Raw genomic sequence first — 13,708 nt, 5'->3', positions numbered from 1 at the left:
GATGACCCAGCCCTCCAAATAGAGAAATCCCGTGGGTATGTTTTTTCTGAATTAAACCTTTAATTTCTGTGGGTTTTTTGTCCGGCTTTATTGAGGCGTAATTGGTCACAGTGTAAATATCTAAGATGTATAACATGGTGTTTGTCATATGTGTGCCCTGAACGTCGACCCGGTTGGGCTGACCCACGGGCTGCTGTGCTGAGCCTGAGAACTCGTAAGATCCCTTGCTCTGCTACCATCACCCTCTGAGACCTCCCGGAGCGTGCCCGGCAATGTCTCGGTAGTCAGTCAGGACTACACTGCAGGTGACCTCACTCTGCCATGAGCTCTGTCCGTAAGACGTTGAGACATGGAATATCTGAGTCCCGCCATGGATTCAACACACCTCACCAGGGATGTCACCACCCAGCCACACACATGCTGCTGAGATGGCAGTTTCCCTGTGTGACCCCGGACCTGCCACCAGGTGTCCACCAGGTGTCCAACCCCGGGAAAGACCAGCTTCAAAATTCAAAGTGTGGTTTCTTCTGAATACATAATGCTTTTGCACCATTTTAATCCTCAAAAGCATGAGCCCAGCAGGTTCATACAGGTACTGTGGGATGTAATATGTTCTGTAATGTGTTTCGCATGTATCCTGTTAATATCCTATGGGAAATGTGGCGTTTATGTCCTATAACATGACAGCAGGGGTAGTGTCATGATAGGTTGCCCCAGGGTTGAAAGCCACCGAGAACGTGGCTCTGCCGTCCAGGCAACGTGGGCGGCTGCAGGGCAGCGCTCCCCTGGCTCCTGGTGTGCCCAGCGCAGTGCTGAGGGTGCAGAGGGCAGAGAGCCGGGCGTGGGCCCCTCCTGGACCCAGCAGGCAGAGGCCGTGTCCTCCTCGGTGCAGCGCCTGGACCCGGAGGGGCAGGCTCAGCCCGAGCGACCCGGAGGCCTCTGGATGTCTCCATTTCTCCATCCTCCCAGGCTGCACGGACCTCCCAGGGTCACTGTGAGGAGCAAATGTGATAATAATCCCCACAGAGTGGCGCGGGGCCTCCTGGCACCAGGTCGTGGGACTTGTATGGAGTGGCACTCCGGGCCTGGCGTACAGTAGAGGGCAAAGCAGGACCCCTGTGGAGCCTACGGCGTGTGGCTGGAAACAGATATTAATCACATCTCCACACTAATGAGTGTGTAATTATAAACTGAGATAAGTGCCGGGGAGAGATCCACAGCAGCTGCCCTTCCTCTCCGACTCAGTGCCCAGCTAAGGGAAGCCCGAGCCGTCTTGCCCCGGGGTGGGGTCCTCACTCTGGCCTTCCTTCCCACCTGGGCTCAGGGAGGGAAGCGGCAGGCCTGAGATGGGAGGGAGAGTCTGGCAGTGTCCCTAGCTGACCACGGCCCCCCGCTGCTAGGCTGCTTTGCGTCACTGTCACAGAATACTCAAGAAGTCAGCTTAAAAGGAGGGAAGGTTTCTTTTGGCTCTCAGCTTCAGGCTGAGGTCACTTGGCCCTGCCTGTCCTTCCGGGGCAAGTCCTGATGACCAGCTTCTCCCACTGGTCCCACCCCCTGATGGAGCCAGCACCTCCCAACAGCACCATGGCCCTCGGCCCTCAGGACGCCCCTGGTCCAGGCCATCGCCCGTGTGGGTGGGGACGGCCGTGCGTGCACCCCTTTCTGTCTGTCTCTGGGGTGTCCTGGTGTGCCGCTGAGGTTTCTGGGCACGCGCTTCTCGGTGGCCTCGAGCTGTGCCTGCTTGGTGCGTCTCTGCAGCTTCTTTGTATCCGTGTGTGTGTGTGTGTGGGGGGGGGTGTGCGCATTTCTTCCCCGGGTTTCGTCCCGACTGTGCGCATGGGCTTGTGTGTTGGAGGGTGCTGTGCAGAGACTCTTCGTGTGTCCTCTGATGTGTGTCTGTGCTGTGCGACCCTGTGTGTGTGTGTGTGTGTGTGTGCTCGCTAAGTGATTTGCAGCATGTCTGTCTGCAGGTTTCTACTTGTCCATCTCTACCTGGCCCAGGCTTCTTCACAGAGGGGGATGGGAGAGAGGAGGAGCTTCCCTCTTACCGCGGCCTTGGCAAACCCAGAAAGGGGAAGCCACGGGCCTCGTGGGCAGGAAACAAGAGGAACTGGCCCTGGGCACATCCCTTCCTAGCTCTGTGACTTTAGACAATTTGCTTCACCTCTCTGTCTCCGTTTCAGCTGTTACACGGGGTAGTAATGTTACTATTTAGTGGCATTGCTGGGAGTGAGCTAATCCAGGTAAAGTTTCCAGCAGGCCTCTGGCACAACACCTGGGCCACGCATGCTGGCTCTTTGTGACGTGACGATGGTTGTCATGGTTTGGGTGTGAGGTGTCCCCAAGGCTCCTGCCAATGCAGGGATGTTTGGAGGTGACATGGTTGGCCTGTGAGAGCTGTCCCTCCATCAGTCCATCTTAGTTTGAATGGACTGACTGGGTGGCCACTGTGGGCAGGGGCGGTGTGGCCGGAGGAGCTGGGTCACTGCCCTGGAAGGACTGGTCTTCCGGTGGCCCTGTCCCAGCCCTGCTTCCTGACTCCCCATGACGGACGGCTGTCCTCCACGAGGCCTTCCCTCAAACGCAGCCTCAGAGCAGGGGAGCGGCTGCCATGGAACGGACTCTGAACCCCTGAGCCCTGGGAACTTTTGCTCCTCCAAGTTGTTCTAGTCGGGCGTCTCGGTCTCGGGGACGTGAGAGCTAAGACACGCCTGGTAACGCAGGGCGCCACAGGCAGGTGATGAAGCTGTGGCTGTTTTAATTTCACCTCCGTCATTTAATTCTGCCGTCCTCACCCGCCCTCTCGGGAGTGACTGTAGCTGTGCTGGAGAGGCCAGAGTTCCGAGGGACACTGGGGAGCAGGGAGGTACCAGAGGCGAGCCTGGTGACGGAGGCTTATGAACTTGAACTCCTTCTGCCTTCCGCCTCCCAAGCCACTGGGTGACAGGCACGTGCCACCACGCCCAGGAAGCAGCCGCGGGGGTCCCCCCTCCAGCTTCCACGACCGACCTGTCCCTTTGGCTCATTTCTCTCAGCGGGAGGTCCTGGAGGGGCAGGGGCCGGTTTCCCTTTGTGTATCCATCAGTCTATCAGGTCACGGGGCTGCTTTGCCTCCTGGTTGGTGTGAAAGACTCTGCCGGGAACGAGGCTGCGGATGCCCGTCTGATTCCCTGCCTCCCATGCTTGGCCTCTCTGCCCAGGTGTGCAGTTGCTGGGTCACGGCTGCTTCTATTTGGAGTTAGGATGTGGTGTACGAGTGTTCGCTGTGTCAGTCGAGGACGCGCCCTGAGACCAGCCTGCAGGAAGGGGACTTTAAGACTCAGATGTTGCAACCCAGTGACTACAGTTAATAACAACGTGCTGCATCGAAGACCTAGGAGAGTAGATTTTAAGTGTTCTCAGCACAAAAGGGAAAAAAAATTGCTGATCGGCTGAGCGCTGTGGGGTAATTAGCTCGCGCTCCCCATTCCCCACGTTACATTTTCAAAACATCATGTTGTTCACCGTTAATTTGTACAGTTTTTATTTGTCGACTAAAAGCCAATTAATTAAAAATAAATCAGTAATGGAGAAACATTTCAGTTTAATACTGCGGTGGGGAAGGAGTTTGCTGCCGAAGTAACCACATCATGTCCCAAGGTTGGCAGGAGGCACACTGCGGGGTGGAAGACGGGCACAACGGCCGGGGTGAACGCCCACCGTGGCTGTCCCCTCGGCAAGGGACGAGGGTCTTTGGAACAGGACAGGGCCCCATGTCTCAGCCCCTGCTCTGCTTTAGGGGGCCCTGGGGACTTGGGTCAAAGGCTTGGGGTGGAGATGGGGACATGGTGTGGAGCGGTGCCGGTGAGGCTGGGCTTCTGTAAGGAACAGGGGTCACGTTTTTCTGATGGATGCTCTGTGCACACTAGAGGTAAGGCAAGAGCCACTGAAGACTGGGACAGAAAAGTGCCTCCCTCCTCCTCCGCCTGTGGTGGGTAACGTCATTGGCCGCCATCTGGCTATAGAAATGGCAGCAGTGCCCTGGTCCCCGCAGGGCTGCAGGAGTGATGGCCCTCGCCACCACGCTGTCCAGTCAGGACAACTGCCTCTCCCCAGACAGCGCCTCTGTCCTGGCCAGCTTTGGGTGGTACCCCACCACCCCTCTCTGTGGCACGTGCTCAGGAGCCTGTGGTCAGGGATGCACACGGCACAGTCAGTGGGCTCCTGCTCACTCCCCATCACCTGGCTCAGCTGGGGTGGCTGTGGGTGTCTTGAGCTCAGGGTGCTGGACTTCCCTGGAGTCATCTGGAAGCTTCCTCACCCACATGTCAAGCTGGCTGAGCCAGGGGACAGTGACTACGAGCCTGCTATCTAGGTGGCCTCTCTGGGAGCCTCACAGCATGGTGGCCTCAGGGCCACACAGCGCAGCATTTGGTTCAAAAACCAGGCAGAAGTTGGGTCACCTTTTATGGCCTAGACTCAGTGTCACTTATGCCGAACCAGCACGGCTCACCAGGGGACGGCCAGTGTCGGGCAGCCTGTGGCAGAGCGGCAATCTCGCCTCCAGGGTTTGAGTATGGAGCTGGGTTCGGAGGAGTTGCTGGGTGTGGTGAAGCCAGACAGGAGCAATCATTCTTTGCAGGGCTTGGGGGAGAAGGTGCAGGTGGACCAAGAACTTAAAATAAGCACTACTAGGACTGTGGCACATGCCTATAGTCCCAGTTATTTGGGAGGCTGAGGCAGGAGGATCACAGGTTCAAGGCTAGCCTTAGCAACTCAGCAAGACCCTGTCTCAAAATAAAAGTTACAAAGGGCTGAGGATTGTGGCTAGGGGTAGAGAGAGGGCCACTGGCTCAATCTCCAGGACCCAAAATTAAAAACAAGTAAGTGCCGGGTTTCTGTTCTCGAGACTAAAAGGCTCAGGGGTCACTCTAGTTAAACTGGGCTAACTGGGCTGCATGAAATAACCACACAAGAGACACAAATACCTTTTTCTTTGGGGTTGCTGTGACGGCTCCTCTGACCTTAAGGGTCCGCAGAAAAGAGAGAGAGAGATCGATAGCACGCGCTGACCCCTTTTATTGAGGAGAAGCTATTCAAATGAGGCAAGGGGTCAGGTTTCAGGGGGCTGAGTCTATCTTCATGATGTCCACTGTCAGCAGGTTGACTGACACCTGGGTAGGCCACACCCAAGGGCACAGTAAGAGGAGGGGACACACACAAGGCACTTCCATGGAAGGGCAAGGGGTTATATTACAAAGGGACAGGTGAGCATAGCTTCACCCATGGGGCTGTAGCAAGACACACCCATTTCTGTGACTGAGCGCTTCAGCACCCAGCTGGGGAGTGTAACTCAGTCACCCGTAAGGTTGGCCTCCCGCAAGTAAGCATGAGAAATACACCAAGAGAGGCAAGGAAACAGGTTAGCAATGCGAAGCAAGAACAGTGATCCGTAAAGCAAGGAGTTTGTGAACATAATGGGTACAACAATAAATGGTGGTGAATAAAGAATGTGGGGCTACCCTCTGATCGACAACCAGCAGACTGGGTAGAGCTGGAGTGCTGACTGGGGAACTTTTCCAGGCCACGCCCGTCATTCCAGCGATTCCAGAGGCTGAGGCAGGAGGATCGCAAGTTCAAGGCCAGCCTCAGCAACTCAGCAAGGCGCTCAGCAACTCAGTGAGACCCTGTCTCTAAATAAAATACAGAATAGGGCTGGGGGTGTGGCCAGTGGTCTAGTGCCCCTGGGTTCAATCCCCAGCACCCGCCCCCACCCCAAGAAAAAGAGAGAAAAAAGGAAAAGAATCCACTTGGACAACACAGATGAACCTGGAGGACCTTCCATCAGGTGAAACAATCCAGGCAGAGAGACAAATGCCGCATGTCTCCTCCCACAGGGACCTAAACCCACACTATGGAAGCACATCCCAGGGGCTGGGGCGGGATGGGCCAAAGTCGACCACAAGACTCAGGGGTTTGGGGAGAGAGGAGGGATAAACTCGGGGATCTACTGGGCTGCTACTCTGAGGGTCACCCGGCTCCTGGACCCATTGCCCTGAAGTGACCCGCCTCTGGCCTTGGGGTCAGGGGAGGCGACAGGGGTCTCTGTTGCCTAAGCCCCTCCAGCAGGGCCTTCCGAGCAGGGGACCTGCCCTCCTGCAGGTGGAGGGGCCTCCAGCCCTCCTCCCCATCTTTTTGAGATCCACGTGAAATAAAGTCCCTGACCTCGATTAGTGGTCAGCTTGTGGCAGTTCAGCTGGGCAGGCGTGGCCAACACTTCCTTGTCTCTGATTTGGCTTTAGTGTCCAAAGACAAAATCGCAACACATTTAAAGACCTAACTGGCTTCTATTTGCCATCTTCAATCCGACAACACCCTGCTCTACAGAAGGGCCGTGCGTGGGCTGAGCAGGGAGGTCGGCTTTACAGACAGAAGGATGAAGAGGTGGGAACGTCACTTCCGAGCCACCGTCCCAGTGGGGTTAAAGCAGAGGGGACGTCCTTGACACGCTGACTCAGGTAGACTGGAAGCTCCTGTGTTTAAAAACTGGCCTTTATTAGAGTCCAGTTTGATGACGTGGCACGAGGCCCAGGTGACTCTGCTGGGGTTTGGTCTTGTCACCTGGGGCCAGAGCAGGAGGCTAGTCCAACACTGTAGCTCCCCAAAAATGTCAGGTGATGGGGACTCTTCTTGGAAGGGAACTTCAAGTTCCTCAGTGTCAGTGTTTCTCTCGGGGACGTTTAAGGTCACCAGGTTTTATTAAGCAGATTGGGATTTGGATGAGAGAGATGAAGCTCAAAGGTGATGTAACCAGCTGTGCCCTTGAGAGGCTCCTCGAGAGACAAGCTCCACAGATTTATTTACTCAGGAGTTTTGTGTGACCCAGGCGCCTGCAGAGATGAAGGCAAACCCCTGGAAAACCGTCCTCTTCATGCTTAGACTTGAAGGGACAGAGGGGAGAAGGTGGCTGGAGGAGGGCGCTGCCTGGTGGCAGGGCTGGGACAGAGACCCAGCAAGGCTCGGGCCGGCTCTTCTTGGTCTCTGTGTGACTTTCCTTCACCCAGGGAGAGGGCAGGCCCCTCTGGAATGAGAGCTCCCAAGACTGGGGCTCTCCTAGCTTTATGATTGGGGGGTCAGAGGGAGGGGGAGGGGGGAGAGGGCTTCTGGGGCCGGCCTCCAGGAAGAGGAATTCTGGCGCCTGCGGCCAAGCATCTGGGAAGAGCATCAGGAGAAAGAGGGGCAGGAGGAGGTCAGAGGAGACGTAGCTCCTAGGCCCGAGCAGCGCCCTCCAGTGAGAGCGCCCAGCCTGCTCTGCGCACCCCCAGGTGCCCTCGGAGCCCAACGGAACCACCCGGAGTGAGTGAGGGCGGGGCCTGCTGGTCGGCCGCCTCCTTACCTGGGACCCGGGCACCTCCCTGGCAAGACGGCCGCCCTCACCTTACCTTCCTGTCACCCTTGGCCTTACCTGGAAGTGGCTCTGGTGGCAGAAGAGCATTGGAACAGGATCACCTAACGCTGAACACATTAGTCTAAACGTGCTAAGGGGCGGGAGTGTGAAGGCCGGTGTCCCCAGACCATCTGCTGGGCTTTGCCTGGCGTCCTTCAGGCTCTCCTTCTGTCTCGGCCCCTCCTGCTTTGTGGAGGAGGAGGGACAGCTGCCGTCGGGTGCACCCTTGAAGAACATCCTTGGTGGGGCCTGGGGGTGCCAGCGGCTGGAGCACACCATCATCTCCCACCCCAACCTGCAGCTCTCCTTTCCGACTTTCCATTCTTTCAAAAGGACCCTTCCTCAGCTGTGGTGCAGGACTGAAGTGGCCAGAGCCAGCCAGAGCCAGGTGCAGTGGCGCACACCTGCAATCCCAGCAGCTTGGGAGGCTGAGGCAGGAGGAGCATGAGTCGGAGGCCAGCCTCAGCGACCTAGCGTGCCCCGGTCTCAAAAATAAGTAAATAAACAAATAGAAGGGCTGGGGACGTGGCTCAGTGGTAAAGCACCCCTCGGTCCAATCCCGAGTACTGCAAAAAAATGAAATAAAAAGGCTAAAATGGGTCCAGAGAAGACGCAGGTGTGTCCACACCTTGTCTGCAAGAATCAAGCACCTTGGGCTGGGGATGTGGCTCAAGCGGTAGCGCGTGCCTCTGGCATGCGTGCGGCCCGGGTTCGATCCTCAGTACCACATACAAACAAAGATGTTGTGTCCGCCTAAAAAATAAATATTAAAAAAATTGTCAAAAAAAAAAGAAGCACCACAGAACAGAAATAAGGTGGAAAGCATGGTGTGCCACCTTTACTCACGCTCACCAACCACCATGGCTGGCCTGCCGTCCTCCTGTAGGTGACAGAGCATCGCAGCTGCTGATCAGGCCCAGAGACCTTGGATGCCCAGGATTCTAGGCTAGAACACTTTGTACAACTTCAAGATGCCAGGAACCCAACTCCTCCACGGCCCTGGCCCCTCTTTGTGTCTCTTTAGGAGGGACAGTTGGTGAGTGTGGCTTGCGCCCTCTCCACCTTAGGGGCTGGACAGCGGATGGTGGTTTCTCCTTGGGGTCCAGCTGGACCAGAGGGAGGGAGACAGGAACCCTGGAGGCTCACGTAGCCGCTGCAGGAGCGCCACCTGGAGGCAGGAGGTGAGGCCTGCAGGGAGAGGCTGGGAATGTACAGAAGACCAGGGAGGTGACCTTAGGTGGCCAGCTGGGGGAGGTGCGCAGCAACAGCAGGGGAGGGATCTGCAGCCTTGTGAGCCCGTGGGAGAGGAGCAGATGCTGCAGGTGGGAAGCAAGAGCTGGCTGACCATGCTCACCCGGCCGCGCCGTCAGCCTCCAAGAGCAATCCAGTGATTGAGCCGACCAAGAAAAGGAGAGGACATAACAGAAAAGGAAAAACGCTGAGACCAGAAGTCCTTATGACCTTAAGATGACCATAAGCCTCATGAGTCTTACCTCCAGGTCACCCAAGGCCTCGGGAAAGTGATCCCACCGAGAGGTGGCCACCGGGGGAAGAAAGCAGGTGTTTGCTGATTTGCAAGATAAATGGTTTTGGGCGGGATCGTGGCTCAGCGGTAGAGCGCTGGTGGGACCCAGGTTCAGTTCTCAGCACCACATAAAAATAAAGGCATTGTGTTGTGTCCATCTACAAAAAAGATTCTCTCTCTCTCTCTCTCCCCCTATCCCGTTAAAAAAAAAAAAGATAAATGGTTTCCTGCTTCCAGTCAGACGAGCTGTTTAACAGCACTGACTGATTCCCTGACTTCACTTAAAATGCCTACGAAAGGGCTTGCATAAAAAAAGCACTGCAATGCTTTAATTTTAATATGCATATAAGTTCAGTCTATAATAAAATGTGTTAAATGTCAACATAAAAAGGAAGACGAGGAAAGCAGGGTTCCTGGGTTGGTGGGGCCATTGCAGCGCGGACTTCGCCTTTGCACCCTCTCGGGTCTCTCCCTCATCCCTGTTGAAAAACAGAACATCCCGCATCCTGAGATACCTGTTCACACTACACCAGCCCTGGGAAGAGGGAGGTAGTGGTCACACCACTGGCAGGACCCTCAGAGACCTTCCTGTCCACCGCGAGGAGGTGCACGGAGCCCTGGAGGTCTGTGCCCAGGGCTGAAGACAGACCCACTGCTCTCCCCGGTTCCTGTCCTGGGTCCCTGTCTCCAGGGCTTGCAGTGGGCCATCCTCACCATGTCCTCTCACGCCCGCCCCCGTGCACACACAGTCCCCTCACCACGTCCTCTCACGCCCGCCCCTGTGCACACACATTCCTGTGTGTCTTTGAGTCCTGCTGCTAAATGACCCAATAAAGTGGGTCCAATAAAGTCATTCACAAAAACACCTCCAAGTTTTTTTCCACGTCCTCAATTTACCGGGCTTCAAATCCTGGGCCTGGGTTTCCTGTGTCCCCGTGCTGCAGCTCACATATTGATACCGTAACCCCTGATATGAGGATAAGAAGAGGTGGGTCGTGAGGGTGGGGCCCTCAGGAGTGGGATTAGTGCCGGGGGCCCCCTGGCCCCTTCCACCTTGTGAGGACACAGGGAGTTGGCCGTCTGCCCCCTGAGAGGCCCTGGCCAGAACCCAGCCTCACTGACACCCTGGTCTCAGACTCCCAGCCTCCAGCACAGTGCAAAATGCACTTCTGTGGTTTACAAGCCACCCAGTCTGTGGTGCTTTATGGTGGCAGCTCGAGTGGACTAAGGAGCCTGATCCAACCCTGGAGACTGGTGTCAGAGGAGGCCCGGGCTGGTGGGCAAGAGGGGAGGTTGACCAGGGAGCACACGGTGTGGGCACCTGCAGCAGGGTTGGTTGGCCCCCACTTCCCTGTCAGTGCTCAGCCCAGGATTGCACACAAAGGGCCCCAGGACGGATGATCCGCTGCAGATTCACCACCCAGGGATGGCGCGGGCTTGCCTCTAGGCAGGCGGGAACACAGGAGCCCAGAGGGTGCGCTGCAGGAAGGAGGCCATTCCAGGCCCAGCTTGGAAGTGCCTCCTCCCACGCGGGACGAGTGCGGCTCCGCCACCAGGACGGGAGGACTTCCTTCCCCCCAGAGAGCCGCAGAGGAGGAAGCTGAAGGGAGGATGCCGACTTTGGAAGCCGTCAGAACAGGGGAGCCAAGTTGAAGGCACCGTCTCTCCCGCCTCTTTCCCGTGTTCTCTGAGTCACCAAGAGCGGCTTCCTCCACATGGCGGGACAGATGGCCACCGAGGGCTCCCCGTTTTAAAGTCCAGGACCATGTGCGATGAGAGGAGCAGGGAACACTCCTCCCCGGCCCTGCTGTTCCCGTGGGACTTGGGCTCTTTGTCAGCTGGGCTGAGGGTGAGGATGCCCTTCAGGCCCTGACTTCCTGGAGCGCAGCGGCAGGACCAGCTGCGTGGGTGCTGTGGACCCAGTGTGTGTCCCCAAATCCATGTGGTGGACCTCAGCCCGCTGTGACAGCGTGAGGAAGTGTGGCCTTTGGGAGCTGATGGGATCGTGTCCTTGTGAAGAGGCCCCAGGGCTCCCTCATCCTCTACCCGTGAGGATGCGGGGAGAAGCCACCATCTGGGAGGCAGAAGCGGCCTCCCCAGACCTGAGCCTGCCGCCTCCTTCTCAGACGTTGGTTTCCAGGCTGTGCACAAGAGTCAGTTGTCACTAGCCACCCAGTCCCAGGAGCTTTGCTCCAGCAGGGGAAGGGCCAAGCTCTCTCCTGGGGAGGCCTAGGGGGTGCATCCTGGGCGCCGTGTCCTGGAAACACTAGGGCCCCGACTTCAGGGACCGTGGGGCGCAGGATGTGTGTGCTGCCGCGTCTGCGTGTGCACGTGTGCTTGTGTCCGTGCGAGTGTGGGGCAGCTTGGCTCAGCCGGGGTGCTGCTGTCCCGGGAGTGCAGCCGTCTGCACTGGGTGTGCAGCCACCTCATGTAGAACACAGTGTCACTCGTGCCACCGTGACGAGGTCCAGCGCTCTAGCAGCTGAAGCAGAAGCTCATCGTCTCCTGGTTCTGGAAGCCAGAACCCTGAGACCAGCTGTCGCAGGGCTGGCTCCTTCAGGGCCCTGGGGGAGAGTCTGCTCCAGGCCTGCTCCGTTCCGGGGCTCAATGGTGAGCTTGGCTGGCTTTCAGGCAGACCCCTCTACTTCTGCTCCCCACGTGCACGTCTCTGCATCCAAACTCCCCCTTTGCATAGGGACACTAGGCCTGTGGGATGAGGAGCCCCCCACTCCAGTATGGCCCCATCTCCAAACAGGCCCTACCTGAGGTTCTAGGGGCCAGGACTCAGCAGACGGACTCAGCCTACCACAGTGTGTGTTGGTGTGTATGCCATGTGTCAGGGTTCTGAGTGGCTCTCACTGGGCATGTCCACACGCTGAATGTCCTTGTTCCCCCAAACTCCCAACCCTCAGTGTGGCCCACAGTGCACGCACACGTGTACACATATTCATTGTCTCAGTCAGTTTTTTATTCCTCTAATAGAGCACTTGAGCCTAGGTAATTTATAAAGAAAAGAGGTTTATTTAGCTCCTGTTCTGGAGGCTGGGGGTTCAAGATCCGGTGTCCCCCTTGGCGAGGGCCTCGTGCTGCATGGTAACATGGTGGACAGCATCCTGTGGGAGGCGGGTATGTGTGACTGTGAGTGGGCCCATGTGGGAGAGAGGTGGGATGAAGGGGACACACACATGGCCACTCACTGTCACAGTGGCTCACCCACTCTGTGCTGATCTGCTCAGGGAGGTAGAGCCCCGTGATCCAAACACCACTTGGGGGCCCACACGCTCCAGACCCCCACATTCGTAATTGAATTTCAACACGAGCTTTGCCAGGGCAGACCACAGCCTGCGCGGTGGCTGTGCCTCCAGGGTCCTCTTCTTCCAGGCTCCTTTGACCCTTCCCTGAGCTCGGCTCCTTACTCTGAGACACAAGCCGCAAGCTTCCCGGAAAACAGGAGCCTCCCAGGCCCCTGGGCCAGCGGGGCCTTTCTCCAGGGAGATGCTGGCCGGGCCCTCTTAGGAGACCTACACCCTGCGCAGGAGGCTGTCCAAGGCGGGAGGACTGGGTGCTCTCCCATCCTGCAGGATCGTTCATTCTGAAAATGGAGAATGAGGAGGCAGAGTTCCCTGTGCGCTGAGCCCGTGTTTCTGCCCATTCCAGTTCCTACTCTGGTAAGTCAGACTGGCAGAAGCCGCGGCCCAGGACAGGGACTGGCAAACACGCCCTTGCTCATTTTGGTAAATCCAGTTTCACCTGAGCGCAGCCACCTGTGCGTGAGCTACGATGGCCCAGCCGCCTGGCCTTGAGGAGGCCCTGTGGCCAGAGCTGACAGCACCACTCTGGTCCTGCTCGGGCCACGGTTTCTGTCCTCTGGTGCAGGAGTCAGCGGGTCAGGGCTCTGAGCTGAGTCTGCCACTGGTACTTGCTCGACTTTGGAAGAACAATCCTGACTCAGATCACCAGCTCTTGCACCTGTCACCAGGGACCTGACCAAGGTGTTGGGCAAGATGGCCTCTGAGATGACTCTCCTCCTGAGGTGTCACCACAGACCCCCTGGTGGCTGTGAGCCCATGTGCGAGGTCCTGCTAATGTCACACTCTGCTTTTCAGGGACACCCATCCAGGAGTGTTTGAGAGGTGTGGAAGCCAAAGGAGAAATGTCATGTTTTTCTTGTTATCTCCTGAGCCAATGGAGCAAGGTGCGGCAGATGTCCCTGGCCTCGCTGCCCCTTTTAGACACTCTCCGAAAGCTGATTGGAACATTTACATATACTTTAAATTATCTTGTCTTCCCTCTCCATTGAACATACTGAGTTTACATGGAAAGACCATTCTCTCAGGAGGCTGAGGTGGGAGGACCACTTGGGCCCAGGACTTAGAGGGCAGCCTGGGCAACATAGCAAGAGCCTGTCTCAGAAAAGCAAAAGCAAATTAAAAAAAAAAAAAAAGTAAGACCATTCAGTTATGACCGAGCCCTTAGATCTGTGACATGCCCATCCATTCTACCTTTGCATAATTGTCAGTAATATGCATAGTTTAACTCTCTATCTTCCACTCATTGGGTGAAACAGGCCACGGAACTGAGCTGAATCCCTTTGACCCTTTTCTTCTCCCGGTTTCTCCTGGAGGTGATCACTAATTATTTGCTGACAGTGGGTCAGTGGTTTTTGGTTATTTCCTTGAATTGCTCAAGGGAGAACTGTGTGCAGAGATAGTGGGGTCCAGTTGTTGGTCTTGATAATCCATGAAGAAGCCAGATCC

This window comes from Marmota monax, unplaced genomic scaffold, assembly GCF_021218885.2.
Source record: "Marmota monax isolate L192 unplaced genomic scaffold, Marmota_monax_Labrador192_F-V1.1 WCK01_AAM20220418_F8-fsc00215, whole genome shotgun sequence".
NCBI lineage: Eukaryota > Metazoa > Chordata > Mammalia > Rodentia > Sciuridae > Marmota > Marmota monax.
This window is presented reverse-complemented; position numbering follows the sequence as displayed.